This window comes from Callithrix jacchus, chromosome 1 (assembly GCF_049354715.1).
Source record: "Callithrix jacchus isolate 240 chromosome 1, calJac240_pri, whole genome shotgun sequence".
In the NCBI taxonomy this organism is placed as follows: Eukaryota; Metazoa; Chordata; class Mammalia; order Primates; family Cebidae; genus Callithrix; species Callithrix jacchus.
Genome location: NC_133502.1, coordinates 197,599,041 through 197,620,805, shown reverse-complemented (window position 1 = coordinate 197,620,805; position 21,765 = coordinate 197,599,041). Strand labels below are relative to the sequence as shown.

Below are 21,765 nucleotides of genomic sequence, written 5' to 3'. Positions count from 1 at the left end.
ATTTTTTGTATTTTTTTTTTAGTAGAGACGGGGTTTCACCATGTTGACTAGGACGGTCTCAATCTCTTGACCTCGTGATCCCCCCGCCTCGCCTCCCAAAGTGCTGGAATTACAGGCTTGAGCCACCTCACTCAGCCGACGCAGACTTTTTAAATGACAGAGGAGTGAATCCTCCTACAGATAACAAATATAAGTACTAGATAAAACAAAATCCATCTAAAGATGCTAGAGATGAAATTGACCCCGAAAGATGCAATTAAAAGTGGTAGAAATTGCAGTTTGTGACTTTCTAACTTGAGGATACTCCCCAAACCTCAGAGCTGTGTATGTAATATATATTATATACATACAATATATACATGTTATATATACATGTAATTTGACTAGTACAAATATATCTAGGAATGACCACATGAGTGGTCATTCCAATCCTAGATTAGAATAGAAATAGAGTGGTCATCCATATATCTTTTCCTGTGCTTATTTGCTGTTTACTATATCTTCTTTGGATACTTGAAAAGATATTCAGTATCCTTATTCATTAGGGAAATAAAAATTAGTACCACAATAACGTGCTACTGCACACTTATGAAAATGACTGAACTTCAAAAACAAAACTGCCCGTACTAAGTGTTGGTAAAGACATGGAGCAGGGGAACTCTATACACTGTTGATGGGAATGTAAATGGAACAACAACTCTTTTGAAAAAGAGTTGAGCCACTTCCAGAAATTTAAACATATACCTACCATATGATACAGTCATTCCATTCCTGGATATTTGAATTAGTCAGGGTTCACCACAGAAACAGACCAAAATATTTCTAAATTAATATTTATACACACATAGAAAAAGATTTATCATAAGGAAAGTGATTTATAATAAGGACTCACACATTTATGGAGGCTGAGAAGTCCCAAATCTGCAGTCAAGATGGTAGAGACTCAGGAGAGCCAATGTATGGTTCCACTTCAAGTCCTAAGAGAGCAGAGATTTCAGTTTGAGTCCAAACACCAGTAAAAACCAGTGGTCCAGCTCAAGCATTCAGGCAAGAGGAGTTCCCCATTACTCAGTCTTTCTGTTCTATTCACATCTTCAGTGGGTTGGATGAGGTCCACCCACATAACGGAGGGTGATATGGTTAGGATATTTGTCCCATCTAAATCTCAGGTTGAAATGTAATCTCCAGTGTTGAAGGTGGGACCTGGTGGGAGGTGTCTGGGTCATGGGGACAGATCCCTTATGAATGGCATGGTGCCATCCCTATGGAAATAAGTTCACATGAGATCTGGTTACTTAAAAGAGCCTGGCACCCCCACCTCTCTCTTGCTTCCTATCCCACCACGTGACCACCTGCTGCCCCTTTGCCTTCTGCCATGACTATAAGATTCCTAAGGCCCTCACCAGAAGCAGATGCCAGCACTGTGCCTCTTGTACGGACTGCAGAATCCTAAGCCAAAATAAACCTCTTTTCTTTATAAAGTACCCAGTCTCAAGTATTCCTTTATAGCAACATAAATGGACTGACAGAGAGGGAAATCTTCTTTACTCAGTCTACTGATACAAATGTTGTCATCCAGAAACACCCACACAGATACACCCAGAAAAATGTCTGGCTAAATGTCTAGGCAACCTCTGGCCCAGTAACTTTGACACATAACTTAACCATCACAGTATTTACCCAACAGACAAAGCACATGTACCTACATGGACTTGTACATAAATGTTCACAGCAGCTTCATTTGTTATAGCTCAAAACTGAAAACAACCCAAATGTCCATCAACATGTGAAAGGATAAAAAGGTTGTGGTATATCCACACAATGAAATATTATTCAGCAACAAAAAAAGAGAGAAATGAACTGTTGATACCTAAAACATATGAATGAATCTCAAAATAATTCTTCTATATGAAAGAAGCCAGAAAATAAAGAGTACATAATATATGAGTATAGTACAGACTGTATTTATATAATCCATAGTGACATAAAGGAAATCTGTGATTGCCTAGAGTTGGAGAGTTGGGGTGGAAAAGTAGGAGAGAAAAACTAAAAGGGGCACAAGGAAAATTTGGAAATGATGACTATGTTCATTATCTTAAGTACAGTGATGATTTCACAGGTAAATAAATATGTCAAAACGTATCAAACTGTGCTCCTTAAAAATCAGTAGTATATTGTATGTCTGCTGTAACTCAGTAAAGTTATTAAAGAAGCACAACATGTTACAATATGTGGCATATTGGTAAAATAGTGGTTAGAGGGAAATTTATAGATGTAAATGTTTATATTAGAGAGAGTTAAAACTCAATTATCTAAGCTCTCACAATTATCTCAAAAAGGAGGACAAATTAAATATAAAATAAGAATGGCGTAATGATCAATAAAATGCAATTTAAAAAGTTAAAAAAAATCAATAAAATACAAAACAGATGAATACCAAAGAAAACCAATGAAACCAAAAGCTCATTATTTGAAAAGATCAAGAAAGGTGGTAAACCTAAAGTCAAACTCTGCATGGAAAAAAGAAAGACGGTACAAGTTATCAATATGGAGAACATAAGTGGAGATATCACAACAGATCCTACAGACATCCTAAAGACTCAAATGCCAAACTTGGCATTAGGAAAAAAATAGAAATCTGAATAATCTTACATGTAGAAAAGAAATTGAATTTGTAATTTAAAACATTCCCACAAAGAAAACTCCATGAAAAGACTGCCAAACTGATTAATTCTATTATATGTTTAAGGAAGAAATAATACCAGTTTTACACAAACTCTTTCAGAGTATAAAGGTTAGAATAAACAAATAGAACATAATTTCATGAGGCCAGTATTACCCTGATATCAAAAGTAGATGAAGAAAATACAGAAAAAGGACATTGCATGCCATTATTTATTATGAACGTAGGTGCAAAGGTTCTGAACAAAGTATTATGAAGATGAGTGCAGCAATATATGAGAAGATAACACATCATAACATAACCAAGTGAGGTTTAACCCAGGAATGCAAAGTGACCTAATATCTGAAAATTAAACAACGCAGTTCATAATTTTATGAGAATAAAGGGAAAAAGCTTCATATGATTGTTTCAACTGATAGGGAAAATGATTTTCAAATTTAGCAGCCATTTGTGATTAAAAAAAAAAAACTTCCAACAAACTGTAGATAGAAAAAAACCTTTCTCAAATTTACAAAGAACGTGTAAAAAAAACCACAACTAACAAAATTAATGCTGGAATAGTTTTCATTCTCTCTAAGATTGGAATTGAGACAAGAATGTCCACTCTTACCACTTCGCTACTTAACATTGTCCCAGCTATCATAGCCACTGAAATAAGTTAAGAAAAAGAAAAAGAAATAAAAGGCATACAAACTGGAAAGGGAGAAGTGCAGTTGTTTCTATTTACTGCCCTTATAATGGGTGAATTTAGCAAAAATCAATAGTGTTTTTACACACTATCATTGAACAAGTAGAAAATAAATTTTTTAAATGCAATTTTAATTCCAATATCACATAAATATGTAAAATATTTAAGAATAATGTAATAAATATATGTAAAACTTGTACTCTAAAATCACTAATATATAAATTATAAAACTATAAAATTAAAGCTTTATGAAATGCATAAAAATTATAGAATTTATTTTAAACATTTATAGTTTTGTATAGTTTAATATAGTAATTACTTAAATGTAAAGGAAATAAATATTTCAAATAGAAGGCAAAGATTGTCAGACTCAGTTAAGAATAAAAGTATATGCTGCTTATAAGAGACATTTTAAATATAACCATATAGAAAGATTGAAAATACAGAAATGTAAAAAGATGTGCTAGGTAAACATTAACCAAAGAGGAAGCTGGTTCAGCCATTTCATATCAAAGTAGATACTGAAGGCAGAAAGTAAAACTGAAAATATGGAAGAGTAAATCCAAGCGGAAGATGAGTCACAATCCTGAACCGGCATGCAGCCAGTAGCATAGCTTCAAATTTTATAATGTAAATAGTAAACTGAGAGAAATAGATATATGCATAATAATGTGGAAATAATTTAACACATCCTCCTCAATAACTGATAGAGCAATAAAACAAAAACCCAGCAATGACAAAGGTCAGAATAACACAGTTAACTTTGAATGGACTGACGAACAGAGACCATTACACCCAACATGATACATTCTTTTTATATCTACATGTAACATTTACCAAAATGACTAAATGCTGGATCAAAATTTGGAGTATTTTTTCTGAGCCCAAAAGAAATAGTAATTAAGTTAATACCAAATGAATCACCAAGAAATCCCCAATTGCTTAGAAATTAAACAACATACTCCAATCTCTGCATCAAAAATCAAGAAGAAAAATTAAAATTATTTTAATTAATGATACTGAATCTATGGCATATCAAAACATGAGATGCAGGCAAAACAGAGAATACAGGAATCTCCATATCCTCAAATGTATATATTGTTAAAAAGAAAGAGAAAAATTAGTAATTTAATCTTCTTTCTCAAAGAACCAGAACAAGACTAAATCAAATGCGAGAAGAGTAGAAGAAAGGAAATAATACAGATAGCAGAAATTAAATGAAAGTGTTCAAAACAAAACAGTAGTAATGCTAGAAGTTACTTTATAAACTTGTTAATGTTAACAAACTTGATAGATTTTAGGCAAGAGCAATTAAGAAAAAAGGAGAGAGAAACCTGTCAATACTGTAAAAAATAATGAGCGACATCACTTCAAATTCTATAAATGTCTAAAAGATAAAAAGATATTATAAAGAGTTTAAACTAATAAATTTGACAATTTGAATTGCAACGGACAAATTCCTCAAAAAAATCCACCTTTGCAATGCTAACAAAAGAATAAATTAAAAATCTGAACAGTCTAAAATCTATCAAAAAGTTTAGCATATTATTTAAAACTTCTCATAAGAAAACCTCAAATCTAGATAAATTCAGTCAACTCTTCTTTATATTTAAGGAAAAAAATAACACTAATTTTCCACAAACTATTACAGATAGTATTTTTTTATTTTTATTTTTTGCCAAGCTAGAGTACGGAACACATAGCATTTTTTAAAACACTTCCCAATATCGTTCATGGGGCCAGAATAACTTTGATCTTGAAACCAGAAAAGCACAAGAAAGGAAAATTACAAACTAGGCTTTCTCATGAACTTACAGGCAAAAAGCCCAAACTTAATTTTGCAAATCAAATCAGTGATAAATAAAAGCTATGATACATCATGACTAATTGATGTTTATTCTAGAAATACAATGATGAAAATCATGTAGTGCAATTTTCCACTTCAACAAGAGAGAGAACAATTATATAATCACCTCGGTAGATACAGAGCATCATTTGACAAAATTCAATGAACATTTATGGTGAAAGCTTTTAGGTAGAAATAGTGGGGAATAATCTTTAATTTGGTAAAAAACAAATGAAATAAAGAGCAAATATTATTCTTAATGGTGAAACATTGAAAGATTTTCCCACAAAATAAGAAACTAAACAGGAATGCCTACTATCACCAAGCATTATCTTCTTCTATTCAGTACGTATTTTGTATTCTAGCCAAAACAGAAGGAAAGAATAAGAAATTGATGGCTTAAGGACTGAAAGTGAAGAAATCAACTTGTCCTTATTCACCGGTAATACGATTGTATATATAGAAGAGCCAAAACAGCTTTAAACTATCAGCATTACCAGTTTAATTTAACAGTGTTACTGGATACAGGATCAATATACGAAGATCAATTTTATTTCTATATATCAGCAATAAACAAATTGAAAATAAAATTTAAGAGAATCATAAAACTATAACAACATACAAAATATCAAATGCCTAGAAATAAACCTAATGAACCAAGTTAGCTACACTAAAAACTACAAAACATTATTGAAAGTGAGAGATGAAAAGAGGAACTGTTTCTTAAGTTGTGCTGGGACAATTGGATGCATATCTGAAAAATAAATAAATTAGATCCCTGCCTCACATATTACACAAAAACAAGTTAATTGTTAATCTAGGTTGATTAAAGACCTAACAGACAAAACTAACACCTTTAAAATTGTGCAATAAATTATATACTTTTCTATAATAAATTATAGAAACATATAGCCTCAGGATGGACCATGTTAAACCAGACACAAAAGCGCAAATCAGACAATAAAAGATTGATAAATGCGACTAGATTAAATTTTAAAGCTTTCGCACAGCCAAAGATATCTCATACAATATTAAAAGACAAAGAATGTACTGGCAGAAAAAAAGTTTTACTTTATATAATCACAAAGATTAGTAACCAGAATAGATTTTTAGAATTGATTTACAAAAAGATAAAAAACACTGTAGGGGGAAAGTTGCATAAGAAATGAATAGGTAACTCACAGAAGAGAAAAATAAATGACCAAGGAACATAAATATATAGTCTTATTTAGTAACCAGTGAAATGCAAGTTAAACCCACAAAGATATCACTTGGAAAATATTAAACCGTCTGACAATATCAATTGTAGGCAAGAACTCTCATCTTACTGCTGGTGGGAGGGTAAATTCGTACAATCATTTTGGGGAACAATTTGGCAAGATCTAGTAGAGATTAATACATGTATATCCTTTCACCTAGAAATTCTACTTCTAAGTATATATTCTAAAAACTGTTGCATATGTGTACCAGAAAATGTGTACAAAAATTGGAAACAGCCTACATGTCCATCAATGAAAAAAGAATACATTAATGTTAATATAGTTATACAATGGAACACCATATAGAAATTAAAATGAATGAACTAGAATTACATATATCAACATGTATAAACTTTTCAAAAAAACATAAAATTATTTAAAAATAAAAGTTGTGGAATGATACATATGGTATAATATCATGGTTATAAATCTAAGAATATGCAAAACAATACCATGTATTATTTATGGACACATATGTAGTAAAAATATTTTTAAAACATGATAAACACCAAGTTTGGGATAGGTCTGTATTTCTGGAACAGAAAGCAAATGAATGGGATTGTAGAGGGTAATACAGATGGGACCAACTGTCTGTATTATTTTAACTTTAAAATAAAAGGTCTAAAACAAATATAGCAAAATCTTAAGATGTCAAAGCTAGGTGGTGGGTACACAGTGTTTGTTTATATTAATATTAGTCTGGTAGTGTGCTGATACATTTTTTTTTGAGACGGAATTTTGCTCTTGTTGCCCAGGCTGGAGTGCAACAATATAATCTCGGCTCACCGCAACTTCCCCTTCCTGGGTTCAAGCAATTCTTTCGCCTCAGTCTCCTGAGTAGCTGGAACTACAGGGCATATGCCACTATGTCCAGGTAATTTTGTATTTTTAGTAGAGACAGGGTTTCTCCATGTTGGTCAGGCTGGTCTCGAACTCCCATCTCAGCCTCCTGAAGTGCAGGGATTACAGGCATGAGCCACCTCACCCGGCCAGTAAATGTTTAACAACTGGTTTTCCTAGGAGAAAACCCTGATTTGTAGTGTTGGCCAGTTTTCATGATATAAATACTCCCACCATGGCCAATTCCAAGCTATCAACTTGATTTCACTGATTACAGAGTTGGGGAAAAGATGCACACAATAGGTTTTTGGGAGCCAGAATGAACCAGCTTCAGCATACCTCTGTATTAGTCTCTACCACTTTCTGTGTGAAGTAGAGGAAAATAAAACACTAATTTTAAAGGCAAAACTAATTTTAAAAGCTCGGTTCCATATGGAAGGAAATAGGAGGGGAGGTGCTCTGAAAAAGCAGGGATAGTGGGACCCCACCCTTCTTCCTTCCATGAAAACTACCAAGACACTAGCATGTAGACCACTAGCCCAGACGATCTCTGATGTGCTAGGATTTGCCAAAATGTTCTCACCTCCTTTATTGATGGTGGCACTTCCTCACTCAGCAAGAAAGCAAGGAGGCATCTAGAAAAGGTGGCTACATAGGGACCTGAGAGTCCATGCACAGAACTTGAGGCACAGTCAGGTTTGTGAAATAGGGGAAATTGTAGACCTGCATCCCAAAGAAGATGTAAAATAAATGGCTAAGACCACTGTACCCACTCAGCACTGAAATGCCCAGGTCAGAGATCATTTGATTACCTCTTTTTTTTTTTTTAATTATTGTGCTTTAGGTTCTGGGGTACATGTGCAGATCATGCAGGATTGCTGCATAGGTACTTACATGGCAAGGTGGTTTGCTGTCTTCATGCCCCCATCACCTATAACTGGTATTTCTCCCCTCATTATCCCTCCCCTAGCACCCCCCACCACTGACCACAGTGTGTGATGCTCCCCTCCCTGTGTCCACATGTTCTCCTTGTTCAACAGCCACCTATGAATGACAACATAGTGTTTGGTTTTCTGTTCTTGTGTCAGTTTGCTGAGAATGGTTTCCAGATTCATCCATGTCCCTATGAAGGACATGAACTCATCATTTTTTATGGCTGCATAGTATTCCATGGTGTGTATGTGCCACAGTTTCTTTATCCGATCTATCGATGACAGATGTTTGGGTTGGTTCCAGGTCTTTGCTATTGTAAACAGTGCTGCAACGAACATATGTGTGCGTGTGTCTTTATAACAGAACAATTTATAATTCTTTGGGTATATACCCCGTAATGGGATTGCTGGGTCAAATGGTAGTCCTATTTCTAGGTCCTTGAGGAATTGCCACACTGTCTTCCACTTTATGGAACACTGGTGCCCATTTAAAGTATCTTGAGGACCAGAGGGGAGCCAGGGAGTGGGATCGACACCCCTACTCCCTCTCCATCCATAGCCACTCCTCTTGTATCTGACTTAAGTGTAAGACTTTCTGATAATGATTTCATTGGAGTAGCGGGTTCCACTGCTTCAAAACAGAAACAGTGTGGAAGAGCCACTGAGATGTTCATTGAATGCACATATTTTTGCAGTTATCAAAACCAGTGTTTAGAAAGAGAAAAGTCATACAGATGACAGAGCCACAACTCAAGCCCCTGCGTCTGACTCCTGACCCAACTGTTCCCACCTTCCTGTACCCTCAATCCAGAAGCAATTCCTGCCCTTCTCTCTTTCTGCCTCATTAAGAAAGGAAGCACATGAAGATCAGCAAGAAGAGAGAAACAAGCAGAAGGCAATGCATAAAATTCAAGCACTTCACTAGAGTCACCCAAGAAGCACTGCTTCTTACCTGCCTGACACAGACAGACAATGTCTCTACCTCCCTGGTCAAGGTCCAAAATTAGGACAACAGCCAGCCAGGGACTTCTCCCAGATATTCTTCATTGAGTTCTGGAGGAGGACATGGAGAAGAGAGAGAAAGACACTATTCTCCCTTTTTGGCACTGCAGCAAAGTGGACAAACACAGGCTTCCCCATCTAAATTTAAATCTCAGAACCAGTAGGCACCAGCCCTGTGACTGTCAAGATGATTAACTTCTCTGAGAAGTTAATTTGCAAAATGGAGTATTCATTGGCTCAGAGAACAGCCATGAAGGCCAAGTGATGTCACAAGCAGAAAACTTTCAACACAGACACTGATCCCATAGTAAATGTTCATAATATATTGATCCTTGGCTCAACATATGCAAATCAATGTGATATGGCATATTAAGAGAAGGTAAAAACCACATTATCATCATTATGGATGCAGAAATGCATTTGACACAATTCAGCATCCTTTTTTAGGAATAGGAGGAATGTACTGCAATGCAACAAAGCCCATAAATGAAAAACCCACCAGTAACATAATAAACAATAGTGAAAAGTTGAAAACTTCCCCTCCGAGATCAGAAACAAGACAAGAATGCCCACTCTCAACACTTCTAGTCAATGTAGCACTGGACATTCTAGCCGGAGCAATTAGACAAGAAAAAGAAATAGGAGGCAACCAAATAGGAAAGGAAGAAGGGAGTCTCTATTTGCTAATGACATGCTCTTATATGCAGAAAGCTGTAAAGACTCCATGAAAAAACTATTAGAGCTGACAAACAAACTCAGTAAAGTTGCAGGGTGCAAAATCAATACACAAAAATCAGTTCCATTTCTTTACACTCACAGTCAACTATCTGAAAAAGAAATTAAGAAATATAACACACTCACAGTAGCCTCAAAAAGAAAAACTAAAATACTTAAAATACTTAGTAGCCAGGTGTGATGGCTCATGCCTATAATACCAGCAGTTTGGGAGGCCCCAGTGGGTAGACCGCTTGAGCCCAGGAGTTCGAGACCAACCTGGGCAATATGGCAAAACCACATATCTACAAATAATATATACAAAAAAAACTAGCTAGGCATGGTGGTGTGTGCCTGTAGTCCCAGCTACTTGGGAGGTTGAGGTGGGAGGATCACTTGAGCTCAGGAGGTCAAGGCTGCAGTGAGTCATGAACACACCACTGCACTCCAGCCTGGGTAACAGAGTGAGACCCTGCCCCAAACAAACAAACAAACACTGGTGCTCACTGAACACTGACAAAAAATGTAAGAGTAAATTTAACCAAGAAGTTGAAAGATCTGTAAACTGAAAACCATAAGATACTGATGAGAGAAATGTAGATGACACAAATCCAGTCATGTGTTACTTACTAATGGGAATATGTTCTGAGAACTGTGTGGTTAGGCAATTTTGTTGTTGTGCCAACACCATAGAGTGTATTTGTACAAACCCAGCTGTAATAGCCTACTACACACGTAGGGTGTATGATAGAGCCTACTTCTCCTAGGCTACCAACCCATCCAGTACATAACTATAGAGAATACTATAGCCAATTTTAACACGATGGTAAGTATTTGTGTATCTAAACATAGAAAAGGTACAAAAGTACAGCATAAAAGTTCAAAAATGGTACAACTGTATAAGGCCCTTATAAGAATGAAGCTTGCAGAACTGGAAGTTATTCTGAGTAAGTCAGTGCAGCAATACTGAGTAAATGTGAAGGCTTAGGACATTACTGCACGTTCCTGCACACTTTATAAACACTGAATACTTAGGCTGAACTAAATTCATTTTAAAACACTTTTTCTTCAATAATAATTAACCTTAGGTTACTATAATATTTTTACTTCATAAAATTTTTAATTTTATTACCTTTTTGACTTTTGTGATAATAGTGTAAAATACAAACACATTATACAACTGTACAAAAATATTTTCTTTCTTTATATACTTATTCTATGAGGTTTTTCTATTATATATATTTTTTAAACTTTTTTCGTAAAAACTAGGAGACACACACACACACACACACACACACACACTAGCCAAGGTCCACAAAGGGTCAGGACCATCAAGATATCACTAGGAAATAGGAATTTTTCAGCTCCATTATAATCTTATGAGACCACCGTCATCTATGCAGTTCATTGTAGAGTAACTGAAACATCATTATGGACTGAATGATTAGAAATGGAAATGCTTTTGTGTTCATGGATTGGGATTTAATATTGTTAAAATGTCCATACCACCCAAAGTGATGTAGAGATTCAATCCCTATCAAAATTTCAAAGTCATTTTTCACAGCAAAGAAAAAAAATCCTAAAATGTGTACAGAACCACAAAAGATCTCAAATAACTAAAAGAATCTTGGGCAAAAATAACAAAGCTGGAGGCATTGCACTACCTGACTTCTAAATCTATTACCTAGCTATAGATCAAAACAGCATACGACTGGCATAGAAACAGACACATTAACCAACAGAACAGAACAGACAGCCCAGAAATGAATCCACACATTATGGTCTATTGAGTTTTGACAAAAGTGCTAAGAACACACAATGGGGAAAAGATCACTTCTTCAATTAACGGTGTTGGGAAAACTGGATGTCAACAAGTGAAATTGTACCCTACCTCACACCATATACAAAAATCAATTCAAGATGGATTAAAGATGTAAACATGAAACCTGAGTCAGTGAATCTATGAAGGGACATAAGAAAAATGCTCCTGAATATTGGTCTCGCCAAAGATTTCTTAGATATGATTCCAAAAGCACAGGCAACAAAAGCAAAAAGAAATGGAACTGCATCAAACTAAATAGCTTTTGCAGCAAAGGAAACAACAGATAGAGTAAAGAGACAACCCAAGGACTGGGAGAAAATATCTGCAAACCATACATCACATAAGAGGCTAACATAGAAGATGTACAAGAAGCACAAACAACTCATTAACAAGAAAATAAATAACACAATCAAAAAATGAGCAAAGGACATAAATAGACACTTCTCAGAAAACACTTACAAATGGACAAATGAGAATTTTAAAAGTGCTGGTCATCACTAATCATCAGGGAAATGCAAATTAAAACCACGGTGGAATATCATCACAAGTTTATTTGAATATTATTATCAAAAAGACAAAAGATAATAAGTTGAGGCAGGTATGGAAAAAACTGAACTCCTGTGCACTGTTGGTGGGAAAGTAAATTAATCCAGCCATTATGGAAAACAGTATGGGAGTTCCTCAGAAAACTAAAAGTAGGATTATCATATCGGACGTATATCCAAAGAAATTGAAATTCTTATACCCAAGAGATATTCCCACTCCTATGTTCACTGGAATGTTATTCACAAGTTAAGATATGGAAGCAACCTTAATGTCTAACATCAGATGAATGGATAAAGAAAATATGGTATATATATACACAATGGAATATAATTTAGCCTTTAAAATAAGGAAAATCCTGTCATTTGCTTCAATATGAATGAATCTGGAGAACATTAGGCCAAGTGAAATAAGCCAGACACAGAAAGATACATGCTGCATGATCTCAGTTATACGTGAAATCTAAAAAAGTTGAACTCATAGAAGTAGAGAGTAGAATGGTGGTTACCAGAGGCCCGGGGAAGGGGTGGGCAGAGAAAGAGGAGTCAGTGATCAAAGGGTACCAAGTTTCAGCTGACAGAGGAATAAGCTTCAGTCACCTATTGTGCAGAATGGTGACAATAATAATAATGCAATATGTATTTTTAAATTGCTAAAAAAACTAGATTTTAAATGCTTTCACCACAAAAAAATGATAAGTGAATGAGGTGATAGATGTGTTAATTAGCTTGATTTAATCATTCCACAATGTAAACATAATCAAAACATCTCACTGTACCTCATAGATACATATAACCTTTTGACAAGGTTACTTGTCAAACATAAAATTAAAAAATATATAGTTTAATATACTCTCTCCTTGAATTATTTGATAAAGAAATTTCCAAATCCCATTGAAAATAAAGGTGGATTAAAAAAAAGAGTATTGACTCTCACACTTTAACATACAAAGATCTCAGTATGAGATCACTACAAGGCAAGACAGAACAAGAGCCAATATGTACTGAGCACTGACTGTTGGGAAGCAGTATACAGAGCACCTCCCTTCATCTTCACAACAGTTCTGTGAGGCAGGGGTGGTTATGCCCATTTTACAGATGTGAAAGCTGAGGCTTAAATGACTTGCCTTACTTAAGCTCAGCACATGGATTTAGTGGCAGAAGCAAGGGTCCCAACGGAAGGGATCTGACTCCATAGTCCAGGCTCTTGGCCAGGCTACGAGACTGCCTCATTATCCCTTTCCCGGTTACCAACTGTTGTGAAGATTCAAAGGATGGTGGGGCAGGAGTGAAATCTTCTTGGAGGAGGTGACCTTGTAGAATGAATGGGAAGGCAAGGCAGGATGGAAGCCTTCTTGGAGGAGGCAATCTTGTAGAATGAATGGGAAAGGGACAGAGACAAAAACCAGGCCAGGGTGGGGTCGCCTAGGGGGTGGTCTGACAATAGACTCATATACCAATGTGGATCACTTCTATGCACTGATCCACAACACACCAGGTGGGGCAAAAGAGCAGTATTTTGAGATGGGGCTCAATATACATGAGCTCCTACATACAGGGCCTGATGTCAGAGCTTAACTCTGCTTTATACCAGCTGTGTGTCCCTGAGTAAGTTACTCACCCTCTCCGTACCTCCGTTTTCCCAGCTATAAAAAGGGGCTAATAACAGTACCTACCTTAGAGTGACATGAAGATTAAATAAGGTGCTGCACATGATGCACTCAGCCCGGTGCCTGCACATCGTCAGCTTTCAACAAAGCTAAGCTATTTCAGTGATTACTGGTAATATCTTTCTAATTCCACCATACTGAGCAGCCCTGAAATTGGACTGTGGGGTTAATTTCTCCTTAAAATAAAACACCTTGGGAATTTGGACTCAGAGAATTTCAACATCTCAGAATCATTAAACATTAGATTCCTAGAATTATAGAACCTTCAAAACTTAGAACAAAACACAGTGTAAGCCAATAGCATTTGCAATATTAATTTCCCCCTCAATGCTGCCCTCCTCCTCTCTCTTTGGAGGATTAAAACTATTATTTTGTCAGAGGAATCCTTGACTTCTACCTCCAGAAATACATGTATTATATTTTTTTTGTTTCAAGAAAATGCATTTATGTTCTTTTATCCCCCCTCCCCTCCTTTCCTCTCTCCTGTATGGAGGATATGATGTGATGGGTAAAATATCAAGTGCCATAAGTCAAAATTTCTGACAGAAATAATAGAGCCCGCATCCATTTCCAGCCGTTCTCCAAGTGATAACAATTAAGCCCTGGACAGTGTGAACTTTTTACAAAGAATTAATGATGCATGTGAACACAGGGGGGAGAACGATTGCTAATAATTTATGAAGTCTTCGCTGGCTCAGAGTAGGAAGTTTGGTAAAGTGAGGGAGAAAGCTTTGAAAGGTAAACACTTTGAAAAGCCATTCCGAGGATCTGCCCTGTCAATTGAGAATTTACTACATTCCATTAAACAACCTAAAATAACTTCTATGGTAATCACCCTTCAGATACAGGCGCCAGTGCCGACAAAGGTATTATTAAGTTAAATTACCCTAAAAGTGTTGGATTGACAGAAAGTTTCAGTCAATGGTTTGGAAAGCTGGGGTCCCTAAATGACACCAGCAAACAGATACTGATGTTCCAGGGTTGGAGAACTTGGCTTTACAAGACCCGGCGCTAACAGGATTTCAATTTGAGCTTTTAAATATTTCATACTCCCCCTGCAGCTCTCAGGAGGAGGACTGTGGGATTCACACCCGTGGAGGCCAGGGCCCCTCCTTGCCTCACCTTTCTGGGCCAGGATTTGAAAGGTAGCTCTGGGAGGAAAAAAACAGAGGCATGTGGCAAGGACGGCTTGTCTCTTTGAGGGGAGAAGGGAGCGGTGAGGGGGCATTCGCCAGCTGGGTTTGATTAGAGGAAGGAATTAGGATTCTCAGTTTATAGATAAGGGAAATGAGGTCTGTTACCTGAGGCCACCCAGCAGGTCCACGGCATGACCTGGAATGTAGATCGCTCCGTGACGCCAAGAACTCGCTCTCTCTTGATTCCGATGGCTTCCTGGAGTCAAGTCCAGTTTGTATGTAGCAGGACCCCATAAATATTTTTAGATACATTCAGTTAATATATAACATACATGAAGAAAGATGTATGAGTCATACATGTAGAGCTCAACGATTTCTCCCAAACCAAACACACTCCTGTGTAACCAGCAATGAGCTGAAGACACTCCACACTTCCAGCCCATACCTCGGCCCCCAGCCCCCAAAACGTGCTCACATCCACAAGTCAACTCCCCAGGGGTAACTACCATCCTCCCTTCCAACATGTAGATAAGTTTGTCCAGCTTTTGAACTCTATGTAGATAGACTCACACAGTATGTATGCTTTTACGTCTGGCTATCTGCCTTCTTTTACTCAAAATTACATTTGTGCATTTCATTCAGATTTTTATATGTATTTGTAGTTTGCTCACTTTTTTTTTTTTTTTGAGACCAAGTATCGCTCTTGTCACCCAGGCTGGAGTGCAGTGGCTCAATCTCAGCTCACTGCAACCTCTGCCTCCCAGGTTCAAGTGATTGTCCTGCCTCAGCCACCTGAGCTCTGGGATTACAGATGCCTGCCACCACGTCTGGCTAATTTTTGTACTTTTAGTAGAGATGGGCTTTCATGTTGGCCAGGCTGGTCTCGAACTCCTGACCTCAGGTGATCTGCCCACCTTGGCCTCCCAAAGTGCTGGGATTACAGGAGTGAGCCACCACACCCGGCCAGTTTGTTCACTTTCATTGACGCTTAGGTTTCTACTATGTGAAGTTACCCCAATTTATTTAGCCATGCTCCCATTGGTGGGCAAAGGGGTTGTTTCTAGTTGGAACTATTGCAAAGAATGCTGCTATACACCTTCTTTTACAAGTCTCTTGGTGCATATACATATGTATTTTTGTTGGCTTTATACCAAGAAGTGAAATTGCTGGATCATAGGACATGCTGGCAAACAGATTTCCCAAACAATTTCATCTATTAAATCTGCCATCAGCACTGTACATTGTTCCCATGACCCACGTTCTCACCAACACTTAGTATTTCCTAACTTTTAAAAAGCTTTTAGCAGTCCAGGCGCAGTGGCTTACACCTGTAATCCCAGCACTTTGGGAGGACAAGGTGGGTGGATCACCTGTGGTTGGAAGTTCAGACCAACCTGACCAACACAGAGAAATCCCATCTCTACTAAAACTACAAAATTAGCCAGGCGTGGTGGTGCATGCCTTAATCTCAGCTACTTGGGAGGCAGAGGCAGGAGAATCACTTGAATCCAGGAGGTGGAGGTCACAGTGAGTCAAGATCACGCCATTGTACTCCATCCTGGGCAAAAACAGCAAAATTTCATCTCAAAAAAAAAAAAAAGTTTTTAGCCATTATGGTGTGTGTCCAATGGTGTCATATTGTAATGTGCATCTGCATTTTTCTGTCAACTCCTGAAACGAAACACACACATTTATTAGTCGCTTAGATATTCATTTTGCTGAACTGCCTATTCAAGTCTTTTTCCCATTTTCCTACAGGGTTGTCTGCCTTTTCATGCTGATGTGGGATTCCCTTACACAGTTTACACATGAGTCATTTGTCAAGTATGTATTTCAGCTATCTTCTCCCACTTTGTTTTACACCTTTTCACTGTCTTCATGGTATCTTCAGTAAACAGATGTTCTCAATTTTAAACTTTAATTTGATGTGATTAGGGATGAATGGGAAGTAAGACCTGCTGGACTAGATAAGCAATGTCAATAGAATTTAATGTGATTTACGTTTATCTATCTTTGGCTTCAATAGATATTTTGGGAGTGAAGGAATGCCATGGGAATGGAAAACAAAACAGAGAGCCGGTCCTATTCTTGTTACACAGGCCTAAAATGAAGAAATTCGATGTTGAATTATAAAAGTACTTCATATGAAAGAGTTGATCTTCTGCACAGAGCCAACTGCTGCCCCTGTGCAAGTACTCATTCAGTCAACACATATTTTTAAGGACCACAGTGTACCAGACTGACCCCTCAGAACGGGAGACAGGATAATAGTGAACAAGAAAACCAAGACCCGGCCGGGCGCGCTGGCTCACACCTGTAATCCCAGCACTTTGGGAGACCGAGGCCGATGGATCATGAAGTCAGGACTCGAGACCAGCCTGCCCAACATGGTGAAACCCCATCTCTACTAAAAATACAAAAAATTAGCTGGGCGTGGTGGCAGGCTGCTGTAATCCCAGCTACTCTGGAGGCTGAGGCAGGAGAATCGCTTGAACCCAGGAGATGGAGGTTACAGTAAGCTGAGATTGCGCCACTGCACTCCAGCCTGGGCAACAGAGCAAGACTTCACCTCAAAAAAAAAAAAAAAAAAAAAAAACTGAAAGAAAGAAAAGAAAACCAAGACTCTGCTCTCAAGGAGCTTATGTATAGTAGGAGAGAAAGAGCATACATATGTGAACAAGTAGAAAAGAATCACAGAAAGGTATTGATATGTGTCTTATTTATTTTATTTATGTATTTGGGGTCTCACTCTGTTGTCCAGGCTGAAATGCAGTGGAGCAATCTCAGCTCACTGCAGCCTCAACTTCCCAAGCTCAAGTGATTCTTTCACATCAGCCTCCTGAGTATCTGGAACCACAGGTATGTACCACTATGCCTGCCTAATTTTTGCTTTTTGTAGAAACAGAGTTTCACCATGTTATCCAGGATGGTCTCAAACTCCTGGGTTAAAACAATCCACCCACCTCAGCCTCCAAAAGTGCTGAGATTACAGACATGAGCCACCACACCTGGACTAATTTATTTATGTTTTAGAGACAGGGTCTCTCTCTGTCACCCACACTGAAGCAAAGTGATGGGATCGTAGCCCACTGCAGCCTTGAACTCCTGGGCTCCAGCCATCCTCCTTCCTCAGCCTCCTGAGTAGCTGAAACTACAGGCACACATCATCAGGCCCAGCTTGATAAGTGCTAAAAGGAAAATTAAAAGGGTCGTCAGGATGGAGTGACTGGGGAGTGGTCAGAGAGCCCTGTCTGGGGTGATAGTTGAGCTGGGAATGGTGAGAAAAAACTGGCCTTGCAAAGTCCTAGGGGAAGAGTGCTCAGACAGAGGAAATGCAAAAGCCCCGAATGTTTGCGAGTCAGAAAGGAAGGGAGAGAGGTTTGTGTACTCTGGGTGAGGGGAGGTGGAATGGAACAAACAGCTGGATTGGGAATGGCCACGTCATAGGCTACAACTGTGGGGGGAGAATACAACTGACTTTTATTTTACATAATAGTCTTTGCTTCTGTGTGGAGGGTAGATTATAGAATGCTAGGGGACCTACTCAGAAGTTGTTACAATAATTTGGGAGAAGCATGGAGGTGGCTCAGGATATGGTTTTAAAGGAGGTTGCAAGCAAAGACCAGAATGATTGTAAGGGCTGGAAAAAAACTGTGAAAGATCCAGACAGCCATCTCCCTGTGGTTATGCAAATCACATTCAAGCCTCCTGGAGACAGACAAAGCCAAGATGATGTTTCTTACTGTTGTAAAAACCTTTCCTTCTTTTGCATTTGCCGAGGAGTGATTTACTTCCTGTTATGTGGTCAAAACAGAGATATAGACCGGTGGAACAGCACGGGGCCTCAGAAGCAGCGCCGCACATCTGCAACCATCTGATCTTCAACAAACCTGACGAAAACAAGCAATGGGGAAAGGATTCCCTGTTTAATAAATGGTGTTGGGAAAACTGGCTAGCTATGTGCAGAAAGCTGAAACTGGACCCCTTCCTTACACCTTACACCTTACACTAAAATTAACTCCAGATGGATTTTTTTTTTAAAGATTTAAATAAAAGACCTAACACCATAAAACCCCTAGAAGAAAACCTAAGCAATTAAAAGGGTCGTCAGGATGGAGAGAGAGGGAGAGCAGAGTGAGACCCTTCCTCTTCTGTGTGTATTTCACATGGTGAGCTTGCATTCTTCTTTGTCCCGTGGGCAGCAGTTTCTAAGTCAACGATGAGCCTTCCAATCTATAGGAACTTCCCTGCCCATCTAAGGACTATGAACAAAGCCACAATACGCCAGGCATTCACTATGTGCCAGGCATTCACTATGTACCAGACTTCATGCTACTCATCTTCACCTGTGCCATCTCGGTTTACCCTCATAGATATCCTGGAAGGCAGGTGTCACTATCATCCCACTTTACAAAGAAGGAAACTGAGGTTTCAAGGAGTGAGGTCATCTTTTCAAGGAGTGAGGTCATGACCAGGTGACTCTCCACCTGGTCATCTTTTGGTCCTGAGATCAAATGTTACTTCTGCAGGAAAGCCCTTCCTGGCCAAGCCCGGACCAAGCTCGGGCCCCGCTACCGGCTCCCCTAGAGGCTGTGCCTTCCTGACATAACATGTAACCCCTCAGGTAAACATGCCTTTATTTGTGCCGGCATTTGATGATGTCTGTCTTTCCCCACTAGACTCTTAACTCCATGAGGTCAGGGTCCGCATGGTTCATCTTGGTATTTCCAGAGCATGAGATATAGAAGGTGCCTGAAAAAAAATTAATTGTGGAAGAAGATTTAGTCGTAACAAGATGAAGAGGAAGACCATGCAGAAAGAATGAGGATGGTAGACACAGGCTTCATGGCACCTCTTCCAGTTATGTAAGTTTAGAACTGCACAGGGGAAAATGACATCAGTTTCTGACATCTTCCCTCCAGGGGAAGTGAGGTCTTGGTGGGCTTCCCTATCTGCCAGGAGCCATTCTCAGCTGCATAGTTTCCTCCCATTCTCAGCTACAGAAGCCTGCTCTCTGCCACCTGTGTGCCTGCCCCTTCATCCTTAACCCCACTTCCCTGCTGGAAGCCAGAGAAGCAATTAATCCTACAGGCCCCCCACCCAGTGCTCTTAGGATCCCAAGACTCCTGGAAGCCTGGCAGCTGTGTGCATTCACATCTGGGAGCCATCAAGGCCCCCCACCCCAAAGACTGCTTTTAGTGCAGGCTGACCTGTCAGGATGCTCAGGAGGGGGTGCCCTTCCCCAGGGGTCAAGGAGTAGAGAGTTAACTCTGTGAGAAAGCTCTTGTCCTTCCTCCTCCCATGATTGTCTGGTGAGGTTGGGAGCCCACATACCTCCCTCCAAGAGAAAATCAGTTAACTAAAGGCACAGTGAAGCAGACAGTGACCAACCTGGAATTCCAAAGACCAGGGAATAAGGCTTGCCCTGACCTCTAATGTGCTGTGTGACCTTGGGCTACTCACTTGACCTTTCTGAATCTGGGCAATAATGGTAAATCAAAGAAATAAAAGTCTTTATCAAAACTGCTGGAGACATTAAATGAGATATCTCATATAAAGGGCTTAGCACAGTTGCTAGTACATAGTAACACTTAATAAACTGTAGCTATTATTACTTTATAAACATTGTTATCTACAGCTCTTAGAGCTGTCATTAGGATTAAGTGGGATAAGGTCTATAAAGCTTCTAGATAGGGTCTAGCACAGAACAGCTGCGCAACAACAATTCCCATTCCAAATTTGGAGTGCCAATAATTAAAGAGGACCAAGATCTATCCACCATATGGTAGGTAGCTTTCAAAGCGTTCCCAGTGTTTGGTTGGATGGATGGACGGATGGGTGCATGGACAGACTGACAGGTAGATAAGTAAAGCTTAGGTAAAAGGATGTACATCACAGTGACATCATGAATACATGGTTCCTAGTCTTGGTAAGGTAGCAGACATGGACTTCTGGTTGCAAAATGTTGGGTACCATGGCTGCTGGGGGAGATAGTTTGAGACCAGATGTACCGTATCTCATCATATCATCAACTTCAGTGACACATTATAGCAGATCCTTCCGCCCTTCCGAGCGCGCTTTGGACTATCCTCCTTTGAAAATCCCCATTGGCCGATGTTGGTCCTGATGCAGCTATTAACTGAAATTAAACATTCTCCCTCCAGGCAGAATCCTAGAACACTGGGGCTTAAAAAAGGACTGCAGAGATTTTAGAATCCAACTTACTCATTTAACAACAGTAGCTGCTACAACTATTTACAGAGTTATTCCAACTTCTAGGCACTGTGTTAATTATTTTATACATGTAATTGCATTCAATCTCACAGCATTCCAAGGAGCAAAGCATATTCTATATATAATACATACCCGTATATTCCACATATAATTCTCAATTAAACGTACTACGCACTTTTAAATTATTTTTCAGAATGACACAAGGCTTTCATGAAAGCCAGAATGTAAGCAGCTTTTTATCCTAGACCTCCTGATTGTCTCACACTTTTTCTTCCCCCAGTACTCTACTTTTCTAGTGCCCTAAACATGTGCTTAGCCCTTCTTTAAGGTAATTTAGCACTGCCTAAAGACAGACAGTATCACCGTCAGTTAACAGATGAGGGTAAGTGAGTACAAA

The 21,765-nt window shown here is 38.6% G+C and overlaps 1 long non-coding RNA gene across 7 annotated transcripts in view; it reads right to left on the bottom strand.

The window, feature by feature from the left end:
- LOC118146308 (uncharacterized) overlaps positions 1–21,765 on the bottom strand; it is a 221,145-nt gene that overhangs the window by 47,208 nt on the left and 152,172 nt on the right. For 5 of the 7 annotated variants that reach the window (XR_013522029.1, XR_013522028.1, XR_013522034.1 and 2 more), the window contains 4 exons: positions 19,769–19,886; positions 18,878–19,024; positions 15,300–18,322; positions 893–977 (listed from right to left, as the gene is read on the bottom strand). This is a non-coding gene — a long non-coding RNA (uncharacterized LOC118146308). The remainder of the gene's footprint in view (positions 1–892; positions 978–15,299; positions 18,323–18,877; positions 19,025–19,768; positions 19,887–21,765) is intronic. The other 2 variants (XR_013522033.1, XR_013522035.1) reach the window with 1 other exon arrangement.